The sequence below is a fragment of the Choristoneura fumiferana genome, chromosome 22, assembly GCF_025370935.1.
Source record: "Choristoneura fumiferana chromosome 22, NRCan_CFum_1, whole genome shotgun sequence".
In the NCBI taxonomy this organism is placed as follows: Eukaryota; Metazoa; Arthropoda; class Insecta; order Lepidoptera; family Tortricidae; genus Choristoneura; species Choristoneura fumiferana.
Window position 1 is genome coordinate 14184020 of NC_133493.1, and position 15256 is coordinate 14199275.

Below are 15256 nucleotides of genomic sequence, written 5' to 3' on the forward strand. Positions count from 1 at the left end.
TTAGAAAATACATTAAAGAAAACACCCTTATAATACTTACTATAAATGAACACCGTAAGGTCACTAAAAAAATCTCTTTAACACCATAAGATCACCTCATAAAGGCCGGTGGCGTTGTCCCCTCGCTGGCAATTTGCGCCGATACCTTATTAGCAATAAACAAAAACAGGGGCTTACGGGGCGTGGGGCGGGGGAGGGGCGGTAGCGGTCCAGAAAAATACTGACGTGACATTGTTGAATATTAGAAAGAGAGAATATATTTACTCAAACTCAAACTCACAACATTTATTTTAAAAATAAATATAAACACACTACATCACAACAAAGACACAGTAAAAACATAAATAGAAGAAGAGAGAAAAATTAGAGATGTTGTTAAAGATATTTAATCGTGGCAACATGGAAGAAAATCAAATTGAAATGCGTACGTCAAGAAATGATCCCAAATCAGCAAACTACTGGTGTTGCGGACGGCACTGATCTTCATTTGACATATTTGATTAATAAGAATTCGTTCGCTGACGTGGCGTGGAGCTGGCCACGTCTGTCGCAGGACCGATGAACGGTGGAGCAGACGGAATATATCATACTCGATCGACAAAGCAGTTATACCTACTGAGCAAGAAAAAACAGACCTTAAGCTGGTCAACCTTTTCATTCCGCGACTGTAGGTACTACATTGCTGTATGGAAAAAAACGTATGAAATTCGCTTACGAATCCGCTTCCGTCTTCAACTCGCGTCAAAACCGATAAATCACTAAGGTTAAAACATCATTAATATTGAATCATCTCTGATTTATACAGAGGGCGCCACCCTCGCGCCTTAACCGGTGAATTATAGCGCTTGTTTAACTTTGTGTTGTTCCATGCGGCCGTTACTTTAAATGTTATATTTTTGTGATGTAGAGGTATCTCGACCACAATGGAAAAGAGTCCCATTTCTTTGACGTTTCTTTATAATCCATATTTAATATTTATTTGAAAATCACAAAATATACATAGATCAATTGATAGAAAAAAAATAACCTAAACTTATAATATAACCTACAAACTAAGACCTAAACTACTTACAACCTAAAAACCACCATTCCGCGTCGTACCCGGCTCAAAGGTGCCCATAATGCCAGCCGCATTTCCCCGCTGTATGGCCAGCGCCACCTGCTGAACCAGGTACGACCCGGAGCGGGGGTCGCAACCCCTGTCCCGTAGCCTACGGCCCAGCTCCCACACCAAAGACTTCGCTTCAGCCCCCCAAGGACCAGCCGTCTCGACCGCAAAAGGCACGAAGTCATACGTTGGCTCCAAAGCTGAGTACTTGAGGTGCTTAGATCGCGCGGCATTCTCAGCCGCGGCTCCAGCTGACCTCGACGTACAACCCAACGCTTACTTATACTTAATATATAATTATTATAAATGCGAAAGTGTGCTTGTTTGTATGTTTGCCCGTCTTTGATTTTTGGCATAGAGATAGTTTATGGGACAGAGAGTGACATAGGCTACTTTCTATCCCGGAAAAATGCACAACTCCCGAGGGAACAGCGCGCGATAACCGAATTCCACGCGGGCGAAGCCGCGGGCAAAATCTAGTAACAAATGAATGATGATTTAGTTGCTAATATTTATTTGTAATGACAAAGAATTAACCCTAAACGTTGCATAAAAAAATCTGCGCCAAATTTCACGTCTCTAATCCTAGCGGATATAATTTGGGATTTAGCCCTTAGGAATATTGGGATAAAAAGTAGGCTATGTGTTAATCTAGTCTATTCGATATCTACATTCTACATATCTACCAAACTTAAAATTCCAGAAGGGCCCAGAAATTCCGACAGACTCCAGAAATTCTCGTGGGAATTTTCAAAAAATTACGTTCCGAATTTAGAGAGAAAGACAGAAGACATTTATTTACATTTACAAAGACACACAATTACAACAAAATCAAAACAAAAAAATACAACAAACAGCAAACACAAATATAACAAAAAAGAAATAAACACACGATTTTGTGTGTCCCCGCAAAAGTGAAATGGCCGCTATGCATTGTGAAATTTGTAAATTTCACTAACGTTACATAAAAAAATCTGCGCAATTTTTTTAAAAAGGCAATAATCTAGGTGTTGCCGCTAAATAGTTGCCTGTAAGCATGTAAACATAATAATATGCCGAAAAGTTCTCGAGTGGAGACCGCGGATTGGCAAGCGCAGCGTAGGACGTCCACCAACGAGATTAACGGATGACCTGTACCCCTAGTGTAAGTTTTCGGTTACAAAATACGTCTCGATCGCGTTCGCGTAAATCTCAAGTTGTATGGAAACACGAACATCGCAAACGTTCCGCTAGAGGCGCTGTACATGTTTCCATACAAATTGAGATTTTAACGCGATCGCGATCGAAACGTATTTTGTAACCGAAAACTTACACTAAGGGCACTGGTTAAGGCCGCGGGTTCACGGTGAATGCAGGCCGCTGCCAACCGAAGCGACTGGAGGTCTATGGGGGAGGCCTATGTCCAACAGTGGACGTCCTACAGCTGAGATGATGATTGATGATGAAGCTGTCAAAGACAATATTTTACTTTTAATCTTCTAATTTCGACGTCATAGTAACACATTGTTATTTAAGTCACTTATTCTGTATATTTCTATCTTCAATATAGTATTTCAGTATAATTATTACAGTTTCATTTGATACAACTACATTTAAGATTCTATCGAACTTAAACATGGTGCCGAAACCGTACATTACGAACCAATAGTGCATTTTACATAATTTCAGGTGTCATGAAGTGATTTTATTCGTGACATTTAAAAAAAATCCCCGTTGGCTCAGCCATTTTCACTTTCTTTTGGATTCGATAGTGACAATTCATCATAAGTCTATCCTCGACTTCCGTGAGTGATTCTGAATCGGACTATTATAGTGCCCAATCTGAAGTGGAATATAATACTGCGTATTCAGTTATCAATATGTCTGAAGCCGAGCGTAAAAGATGGATCGCGGCTAGAGGCCAGTGCAAAGCTTCTATAACACGTCTTGAGAATTATTTGAATACTGACAAAATATTCACAATTGAAGACCTAGGCGCACGTAAACACAATTTAAAGGAAACGTACGCAAAATACCAAGAAATTTCAGTAAGCTTACAGCTTCTAAGCGACGAAAACGACTGCGACGAAGGAGAAATTGAAGAGAGATACCTTCAATTAATTGCCCTGATCGAGTTAAAGAAAAAATCTCTTGCTCAAGACCCCGGAGTCAGCATTCCAGTTACTCATCAAGCACATCTTCCGCTGCTGGATGTACCTGTTTTCGATGGCAAATGTATTTCTAGCTACAAGCCTTTCTACGAAATGTTTACCGCTGTGGTCCATAACAATCTAGGGTTAAGTAACATTCAAAGACTGTGTTACTTGAAAAAATTCTTAAAAGGAGAACCGTTGCAACTTATTGATAGTTTGCCAATAATTGGTGAGTCATACGCATCCGCTATCGATTTACTTCAAAAAAGATATAATAACCCACCATTATTAGTCAATAGTCATGTCACAAGTTTACTGGATTTGCCAGCAATACAACGAGGCACCGCCTCGGAATTAAGAAATTTTGTAGCCAGTGTAAGACAGCACATTACATCGCTTAAAAATTACAAACAACCTGTTGATGAGTGGAACTCATTGCTGACGTGCATTCTGTTACGAAAAGTAGACTCATTTACAGCAAGGTTGTTCCATTCTGACCGGGTTGCTACAGCCTTCGTAACCAATGATGAATTGTTAAGCTTTCTAGAGAAACGTGCTGCTGCTCTAGAAGCTAGTCCAATGAATAACAAGTTTGAAAATGGTGTTAAATTCGCTACAAACGTAAGTTTTTCATACAATGATTACAGTAAAAATGAATGTTCAATGTGTTCAAAGGAGCATAAATTATACAAATGTCCTCAATTTATTGCTTTAAGCGCAGAAAAAAGGAATATGTATATAACTAATAACAATATGTGTAAAGTATGTTTAAACTCTCATGCGCTGCCGTGTAGGTACGAATTTAAGTGTTTCATTTGCGGTTCCAGCGCTCATAATACAATGATACACGTGGGGAATAAGCCCGACCTGACTGGATCTACAGCACCTGGACCAAAGGAAGGTGAACGTGAAAGCCAGGTAAAAAATCATCACACTATGCAAACTACAGGTGAGTGCATATTACTACCTACCGCAAAAGTAGTAGTAACCGATGCAAACAATAGAAAAATTGTCGTGCGGGCGCTCTTGGACTGCGGAAGTCAAACGTCTTTTTGTACTAAATCTTTGGCGAGTCGATTAGGGTTGCCGCAATTCGACTTACCTAAAAATATAGGCACATTAGGCAATAATTGCAAAAATAGTACAAAAAAAGGAATTAATGTGACTCTACAATCTCTGATTCAAAATGATTTTAAATTAACAACTACTTGTTCTATAATAGACACAATTACATCCAAATTACCCCAAAAACAAATAGATTTATCTAGCTTTATTATTCCAAAGAATATTTCTTTGGCTGATAATGACTTCCACATTCCAGGGGAAATATCGCTACTCCTTGCCAGTGACGTATTTTTCAAAATTATACAGGATGGAAAAATAGAAGGTGGACCTACGGATCCCATATTGCTAAATACTCAACTTGGATATATTATTTCGTCTACCGGTTATACAACTGTCAACACTGTTACAATGCACACAGCACTTACTCCTGATCTTGATCAATGCGTAACCAAATTTTGGGAAGCTGAAAAAGTTCCCGATTTATTTCATGAATCTTTTACAGAACATGAATACAGCGAAAAAGTATTTAAAGAATCAGTTTCAATAGAAAATAATACATACGAGGTCAAGATCCCATTGAAAGTAGACTTACAGGATATAAATCCTTCCAATTCGTACGCTATTTCCTTACAAAGATTATATAGTATAGAAAAACGATTCAGCAAAGATCCAGTTTACCATGATTTGTACAAAAAATTCATTCACGAGTACCTAGAGCTAGGTCACGCAAAAATAATTGATCCAAAAACCTGTAATCCAAAGGATCAACCTTTATATTTCTTGCCACACCATGCAATATTACGTCCTGATAGGCTAACGAACAAGCTTAGGACCGTCTTTGATGGCAGCGCTAAAACTAAAAATGGGTATAGTATCAACGATCTAATGTGCAAAGGCCCTGTAGTTCAAAGGTCTCTTTTTGAGATATTGCTTTTATTTCGTACTTATAAGTACACTATCCAATGCGACATTCGTCACATGTATAGAATGATTCGAATTCATCCTGATCATAGATGTCTTCAAAATATTTTATGGCGTGAAGATGGAATAATGAAGGTCTTGCAATTACAAACCGTGACGTATGGTTTAACTAGTTCGTCGTTTCTCGCCACCAGATGTCTTATTGACTTAGCACAAAAATATGAAAAAGAATACCCACTAGCAAGTGCAGCCATTATAAACACTTCTTATGTTGATGATATTCAGGCAGGTAGTAATACTCTTCAAGGAGTTATTCAGCTAAAAAATGAGCTTAATTCCATCATGAAACATGCAAATTTTAAACTTCATAAATGGGTTTCAAATTGTTCACAATTGCTCAAAGATATCCCTCAGGAAAGTCTAGGATTCAGCTGCAAGGATTTAGATCAGGATAAATTGTTGGTTAAGATTTTGGGATTATCATATGATGCACGAGATGATGTATTCCAGTTGAGCGGTCGAGGAATAACCACCCCTAATCAACTTGCCACAAAACGGAATGTCTTAAGTTCTATTAGCAGATTATTTGATCCTATGGGTTTCGCAGGTCCTGTCACTATGAAAGCAAAGATTATACTGCAGGAGATTTGGAAACAAAATTTAGATTGGGATTTACCTTTACCTGAGACATTAGCTGAAATCTGGAAAGAATTTTATACAAATTTAATAAATATGCCAATGATAAGAATACCACGATATGTTCAATTAGCGGAAGCTGAGGACATTCAGCTTATTGGGTATTGTGATGCATCCGTTACAGGCTACGGCTGCTGTATTTACATAAAAGTTAAGGTTGAAGGTCGTTATCACGTTCACCTGCTTTGTTCCAAGTCTAGACTGGCTGGAATTGATTCAAAACTGACAATTCCTAAGTTGGAATTAAATGGCGCACTTATTTTAGCTAAGCTGGTTTCACACGTGTCAGCTATCATTGATATTCATAATGTGCATCTTTTTTGCGACTCAAAAATTGTACTTGCCTGGATGGCAACATCACCTGTAAAGGTCCCTGCTTATATAGGCAATCGTGTTCAAGCTATTAATACTTTAACAAAAACCATGCAGTGGCACTTCACACCTAGTACTTTAAATCCTGCTGATATAATTTCAAGGGGGGCCGATCCTCTCGAAATTGTAAATAACACACTATGGGAGCATGGACCTGATTATTTATTCGAATGTTCGGACTATAATTTTTATTTGTCTGAGGTGGAAATACCTTTGCCGGTCTGCAATGTTTCTCTTCAGAATTTGTGTCATACAACTACGAATAATGAGTCTATCTGTTCCATTTTTGAAAACTATTCCTGTCTTTTTAAGACTATACGGGTCATGTCCTATATGTTACGTTTTATAAATAGAAGCAAAGGAAATGTAATTGAAAAGGGAGAAATTTCTTTAAAAGAATTTAAGACAGCATTTAATGCTATAGTAAAGGGTATCCAGTTCCATTATTTTTCAGAAGACTTAAAATTAATTAAAAAAAACAATACTTTGAAATCTTGCTTAAAATCTCTTCATCCATTTATTGATTCCATTGGTATCCTTCGTGTGGGTGGCAGATTAAGCAACGCTGATATAACTTTTTCTAAGAAATTTCCAATTATTTTACCAAAGCATTGCCATATAACTACACTTGTCATTAAACAAGAACATTTGGCTTTAATGCATGCTGGTTTAAAAATGGTCTTAAGTAACTTACAGCAAAAATATTATATTATAAATGCTGTCAGAGAGATCAAAACTGTGATACACAAATGTGTTGTTTGTTGTAGGCATAAGGCTGAAACCTCAAAACAACTTATGGGTTCTTTGCCTAGTGATCGTGTTAATCCTGCGCGTCCATTTGAAAGGACTGGCATTGACTATTGTGGTCCTTTCGATATCAAGCAATCTTCTAAACGGAATAGCGTTGTTACTAAGGGATATGTTGCAATATTTGTTTGCTTTATTACTAAAGCTATCCATATAGAGGTTGTATCAGATTTGTCTACTGAATCATTTATAGCTGCATTCAAAAGATTCATATCTCGTAGAGGAATACCATCTCATATTTATTGCGATAATGCGTCAACGTTTAAAGGTGCTAATAATCAATTCAAAGAACTTTATAAATTACATAATAGCAAAGATTTTCAAAATCTCGTCCACAACTTTATGATTCAAAGACAAATAAATTTTCATTTTATACCAGCATACAGTCCCAACCATGGTGGCCTCTGGGAAGCAGCTGTCAAATCAGCTAAATTTCATCTAAAAAGAATGACGACAGCAAAAATTTTGACTTATGAGCAATTCAATAGCATAATGATTGAAATAGAAGGTATTTTAAATTCACGCCCATTGCTTTCAATTTCTAATCAAGATATTACGAACTTTTCGTGTCTAACTCCAGGACATTTTCTTATAGGCTGTCCTTTGACTTCAATTCCTCAATCTGATTTGACTGAAATCCCAGCTAATAGACTACGTCTTTGGAGATATTGTGAGCAAACTAGGCAACATTTCTGGAAAGCGTGGTCTAGAGACTATCTTTCATCGCTTAATCAACGTACCAAATGGCAAAAAATATTGCCCAATCTCAAGGAAGGTTTATTAGTACTCTTAGTTAATTCTAACACCCCTCCTCTTCACTGGCCCATGGGTAGAATAGTAAAAATCCATAGCGGCAATGACGATATTGTGAGGGTAGTTGAGGTGCAGACTTCCGATGGCAAACTGCATTCTCGTGCAGTATCTAAAATTGTTATTTTACCAATAGAATAAGGTTTTTTTTAGTTTGTTATGTATGTTCCCACTAGCTTCATGCGGTTTTATATACATTATGTTTAATTTAGTAAAGGTGTAGTTGGCTATAGTTAAGTTAAATGTGAATGGGGTTTTTACATTTGGGCCCCGGAATATGTCAAAGACAATATTTTACTTTTAATCTTCTAATTTCGACGTCATAGTAACACATTGTTATTTAAGTCACTTATTCTGTATATTTCTATCTTCAATATAGTATTTCAGTATAATTATTACAGTTTCATTTGATACAACTACATTTAAGATTCTATCGAACTTAAACAGAAGCTATGTAAGAGACCGCTTTTAAGCGATAAGATTGTTTACTCTCTACTGCCTTTTATTTTTTTTAACTCATAGTAATGCTTTGCGATGTTCAATAAAAATAAAAAGATAAATATCCCAGTTTAAATGATACTGGTTTTCCCAATTAAAAAGTTCGTCTTTCTCAAAAGTGTATGTTTGTCTGAGGTTCCCACAGAAGCGTTGTTTTAGGGTCTAGGAGGCCGGACCAAGCCAGATAGGCCAAGAGCAGATGCCAATTGGAATCACAATTGTTTTTACCACTTCTTTCTGTCATAAATAAATTTTATTTCATTTCACGGTGTATGATGACGATAGAAAGTAATGGTGAAGGCGAGCGTAAACGTTAGAGCATTAGACAATATAGCCACTGGTGATCACAAATAAGGGAGCCATTGCTTTTAATTTTTAACCCTAGACGCAAAAAGAGGGGTGTCTTAGTAGCTTTCAAGCGGATAAACCGATTTGGACGTGGTTCAAAGCTATGTTCGGTAATAATTAGTTCAGCCATTTTTAAATATTAAACTTTCGAATGACAAGGTTTTTCAAATTATTTTAGTTGGTTAGGTTATTAATTGCCATTTTCGGAATATAGGAGTTATATTAAGCTTCGTACCGTAAGCAGTGGTAGCCAAATGGTTTTATCTATAATATAACCCCTCAAGCAGGGGATCGTGGTGTGTTCAAATCCATGCTCGTACCTCAGATTTTTTCGATATTTACCACGAGCTTCACGGTGAACGAGTACATCGTAAGGAAACCTGCACGCAGCTGGGAAGAAATTCAACGGTGTTTGTAAAATTTTCAATCCGCTCTGATCTCGCATGGGAACTAGGGCGCAAGCCCTCGTGTTCTGAGAGAAGATCTGCACCCAGCAGGTATCTATACCAATAGGCTAGGATGACGATCATGACTTGCTGTTGAATGATGATGCTTGTGCCGACATAGCTGTAAAAATATTCAAGTTGACGTGCCAATGGGCGGGCCACAACGCTCGAAGAACGGATAACCGTTCGGGGAGAAAAGTCCTCGAGTGGCGAAGCGTTGGCAGGCCTACCTCTAGGTGGACTGACGACATCGTGAGAATTGCGGGTAACCGGTGGATGCAATTGCGAGTTGTCGTTCATTGTGGCGTTCTAAGAGGGAGGCCTTTCTTCAGCAGTGGACGTCTTCCGGCTGATGATGATTATGATGCTTGTGAGGTCATAGATTGAACCATTAGGTTATTACACATATTTTAAATGAGCATCCAAAATCGGGCGCCGACTCTCGGCGCAGGCGCTACGTGTGAACGAGCCGCCGTGCGCGCCTCATTTACCAGCATACAGGGTGCTCCTACGGTACAAATTCTATTTGTTACTTAATCATGCGTAAATTGTAGAACTGATTAGGCTAGGAAGAGTCAAAGGTCAAATTGTATTTATTTAATTTATGCTATAAGTAAACTTTACCCGTGGTTCCGCACGCGTGATTCATTAGATCCAATGATAACCACAATCCTCACTCATGGGGAAATGTCTTAAAAGAGAAAAGTACAAAAAAACCCTTTTTCCTGTACATAACCAGCATGTTCTGTAGCAGCACGTATTGTAGCAAATAAAGATTGACTTAATTGAAAAACCTCGTAAGTAAAAAAAAACAAAACAAAAAACACTTTATACTTCTAATCATAAAAAAACTTGTAATACCTATGTAGACCTCCGCATTGAACAAAAATTCGTTATGCAAATTTTGTAACTTACGAGGATTTTACATGGCAAAGACGAATTGAACGACAAACTGGTAACAGTTTGGCGATAGCAAAATTTATTATATAAGTATGCCGTTTGATTAAGTAAATTAAAAAAATACATATATTTGGTAGGAGCTAAATTATTTCTTAACTTAATTAAGAGCGTTTATACCTGCTGAGCTGGCAACGTTGCATTTTTGTTAGTTTTTCTAGATTATTCCATATTTTTTTATGAAAGTTAAAAATGTGGTCCGATAGAACTGTTCTTAATATATGTATAAGTTAATGTGTCTACTCCAGTAATTATTCGTGATAGACTTTTATATTCTTTAAAAACGAACAAAAATTGTTTAACATTTAATGTTTTTTAACGGTTTTTAGAGAAAATAAAAGTCTATCACGACTAATTATTAGAGTAGACACATTAAGTTATATATTAACAACAGTTCTATCAGACCACGTTTTTAATTTTCATTCAATTTTTATGGAATAATCGAGAAAAACTAACAAAAATGCAACGTTGCCAGCTCAGCAGGTATAAACGCTCTCAATACTGGCGTTTTGCCGGCTGCTACTGCGGCGCGCTCGCTTCGCTCGCTCAGATCGCGCTTTGTGGTCGCAATTGGATCTAACACTCGCTCATCGCTTCGCTCATCGTCGTAGCTAATTTTCCGGAATCTAAATTGACAGTAAAAGACCATTAACCAATTACATTACTGGAATCCCTTTGAAGTAGGACATATTTGACCCCCTCCAATGCTGGTTATGTACGGGGAGCATTGTTAAAAACCTAACTTCTGCGAACATTTATGAAGTTTTTTTTTACAATCCCTTTTTTTGTATTACAGATACCTAAGATGCGCGCAGCGTGGGACGTCCACCAATGAGATGGACGGATGATCTGGCTCAAGCCTCAGCTCACGGGGGATGCAGACCGCATCCAACTGAAGCAGCTGGTGGTCTATGAGGGTGAGCTATGTCAAAGAGTAGACATCTTACGGCTGATTTGTTTTATAAAGCTTACCCATCCCTTGGCACGATCTGTAACAGTATTAAGCGCTCTAGTGTTAATAGGAAACAACAGATGGCACTGTTCGTCGCACAACAGTCACCTGCTAGTACGAGTATCCGCCACAGCGGAGCGTGCAAAAAATATCTAACACCAACACGTCCTACTGGGGGCCTACCACGCTCTCTAATTCGATTCAGTTTATAGGCTCTAAACTGAACTGCATCGCTATTTCGTACCACGACGTTACTTTTGCAATTCAGTTCAAGCACGGTTCAGCGACAGCGATACAGACATTTTCATTCACTCACTTCAAGCGGTTTTCGTACCATGACGCTTAACTTGAGTGGGAATTGAATCGCTTCAGTGTCAAATTTAGCGATTCAGTATAAGTTACTCAATTTGTCAATTCTTTTGGAATTCAGGTGTTTTACTTGGAATATTTTTAAATTTCAAGAACTTTTAAAACTTTTATTCAAGTTTTATAACTTTTCATAGGCACTCACGACATTGTACATCTTAACTCCTCATTGATAAAACTAATTTTTCAATAAGAAAAGAGACTCTTGGATTAGTGACAGCCTAAACATTTTATTTGTATTGTTATCAACACAACGGTTGCTAAGAACACGGAATGACATAGAGTTATGGTTTTCCAAAATAAAGAGGTTTTAGTATACAATATTTAGTTTGCATATAGCGGCATCCCTTTCGCGACTTAGCGTTTCAGTTTCGGACACAGACAATATCGGTCTTTCATTCACTTGTAAACCATTGAGGCTCAGCTCTGAGAAAAAAAACGTCGTGGTACCAATTTCGACGATTCAGTTTAGGTGCCTAAATGAACTGCTCTGCGTTTGGATCGTTTATGAAAAGATCATGGTAAAAGATCAAATAACAACGATATCTAAGTTGTTAGTGACATAGTGACCCTGACTACAAAGCTAGCGGTTAGTTACTGGTTCGAGTCCTGTAACGGGAAAATATTTGTATGATTAATACGAACGAATGTTTTTACTTGAGTCTTGGATGTATGTAGGTAATTAAGTAGTATGTATCTATACATATAAGCCGTGGTGAATGAAGCCGTGGTGGCCTAGTGGTTTGACCTATCGCCTCTCAAGCAGTGGGTCGTGGGTTCAAACCCCGGCTCGCACCTCTGAGTTTTTCCAAATTCATGTGCTTTGCGGTGAAGGAAAACATCGTGAGGAACCTGCACAAACATGCGAACTAATTCAATGATGCGTGTGAAGTTCCCAATCCGCACTGGGCCCGCGTGGGAACTATGGCCCAAGTCCTCTTGTTCTGAGAGGAGGCCTCTGCCCTGCAGTGGGACGTATATAGGCTATGTTTATCCGTTGTCTAGCATTCATTATGTACAAGCTTTGCTTAGGGCTAAGGTCACTTTTATGCACTCTTTGCTGCGTCAGACATTGGTGCAGCAGGGCTGCTACGAAGTTAGTATCGTACCGTCCCTCTCGCTCTCGTATTCAATAGTATAAGTGTAAGAGGGACCGTACTACATGAACATCGAGTTTCGAGTTTCGTAGTAGCCCTGCAGATGAGTAATACCGGTACGTCCACTCTCGCGCACCCTGTGCATGCGCAGGCTGTTCGCGCATGCGCGCTAAGTGCGGTACCAGCTACCGTGCGCTTCCGCCGGCGCGTGGGAGGTCTCATACAAAACTTTATAGCTTGGAAAAAATGGTTGTAGAATTTAGTCACATAATAGAAAATATCGTGGGACAGTTTGACAGTTGATCTAGTGTCAAGCTTCTTTGGGATGTGTTACAACTTATATAAAAACGTTTGACATAATTTCATTTGCAAGCGCAGCGTAGGACGTCCACCAACGAGATGGACGGATGATCTGGTGAAAGCCGCGAGTTCACGGTGGATGCAGGCCGCTGCCAACCGAGGCAACTGGAGGTCTATAGGGGAGGCCTATGTCCAACTGTGGACGTCCTATGGCTGATATGATGATGATGATAAAGGTCTGTCCGTCTGTGGAATCGTAGCTCTCAAACGGATGGACCGAATTCGTGTTTTTTTTACTTGAAAGTGAGTATTTCTCTCGGTAGGTCTTAGCTATTGTGTATCTTACAGTTGTACATATTGTATGGTATTGTATATCTTACAGTTGAGCCATTTTTGAGATATTGAACTGTGGAATGACAATGTCGGGCGTTCTTCAACTTTTCTAAGATTATTATGTTTTATTGAGTTTTATAAACAGTTTTTGTATGAAAATATGATAATTTAAAACAGCAGGTACAGTCGCGGCAATAAGACGAAGCAATCAGCGTCGCGACAGATCCAAGATGGCGGCAGGACTGCGAATTAATTCCAGAGCGAGGCGACACGGGCTGTCTTTCGGTGGGAAACGCAGCGTTTGACTTTAATATTAACGTCAGATGGTCAACCGCAATCGCAATGGCAAGCTCTATCTCTATCCTTTCTTTCTAATCTGAAGGTTCAGGCAAGCGATGCCACGGGTAAAGCAATACTAGCAATACTAGAAATGAGAAAGTTAATGAGGTGTATGTTGTGTACTTTTACTTAGGTACTCTTTCACGCTAAAACTGTTTAGTTTAGTTTAGTTTATTATTCATTCAATACATCATTACATTATAATTTACATAAATGTCAGTTATAAGAATTTGTATTGAAATCGTCAAAGGTAATATGAATTAGTAATGATTATAAAAAATAAAAATCTAAGCATGTCATGTGAATGTAAACAATTAAAATTAGACTGGTTCTCCTCAAGGGATCGTCAGACTGAAAACACATTGAAAATGTATATAAAGAATAAATGTCAAGGATATGTTAAGATTAATACATTGGGCAATAATTGAGTAACAATTTAAATGTCAATATAAAAAACAATAAAATAAAAACAAGAAATAATAATAACAATTAAAACAAAAAATTAAAATGTCAGATTCATAAATTCATTTACGGAATAAAACGCTTTTTCAAAAGGTCTTTTAGTCGACGGCTAAACGTTTCATCGTTCTTTTCGCTTTTAAGGTGTGAGGGTAGGTGTTCATAGTATTTGGGCCCTATAACGCGCGGGTTTTTTCCCGCTAATGCCATTCTATGAGGGACTGCCCGTAAGCGACCCGTGCTGCGAGTGATCTTACCAGCTACGCCCATTCGACTGAAGTTAGACTGCTTTATAAATTTAAATAAATTGTGATGTGTTCTTCAATAGCCTAATCTCAGAAATATTAATTAGCCTATTTTGTCCCACAACTTAGCAAAGGTCTCCCCCCGATACTTCCACTGCTCTCTGTCCGCTGCAAATAAGGGCCAGTCCATCAAGAAGTAGTCCAGTTCATCCTGCCTACGCCGTCTAGGTCTACCAGGTCGTCTTTTAGAGTCAATGGGTGTCCACTCGGTGGTTATCTTGGCCCACAACTCGTCCAGCATTCGGTAAACATGGCCAGCACAGACACATCAGCTCAGACGTCTTTCGAAATAACACAGAGAATTTAGTAAAATCCCGGCATTTTAAATGCCGCAATTTTTGTTTCAGCGAGCGAAGCGAGTAAAGTCTGTGGAGGACATTTGCGCGCCCGCCTGCAACCCGTTCCCGTGTGTCCCCGCATTCTTGCAGTGCCTCGTCTCCTGGCAACTCCGCAGCGCCCTCTGGATCTAATACAACAGTTATTAAACTCAACGACTCGTAACAACAGTACATGTATATTATAAAGCACGCGACGAAAGAATGTGCGATAGAGGCTCTAGGGGTGGAATTATTGGAACAATAGATAGAATGTTTAGATTTAGCCGTCTAGCTTTTGCCGGCAATTTACAATTGAAACAGTTGTGAAATGAATATTTTTATAAATATTTTATGTGAAACGCCAAGATTCCATTTAAAATAAATAAAGTTTAGTATCATATTTAGAAATTCACCAAAATAACATTTAAATTGAGGATACAAAATGAACAACAGGGATGATCACAGACAGAATTGAGATGAAGCTATATTTAGAAGAATCTATAATAATTATGTGAATTAATTTAAACGTTGGCGACTATACAGTCAACACAGAGACCAATTTAACAACTATGCTAGGATATTAGCCACATCCCCAATAGACATAATATATTAGTAGAAGGTATGCACG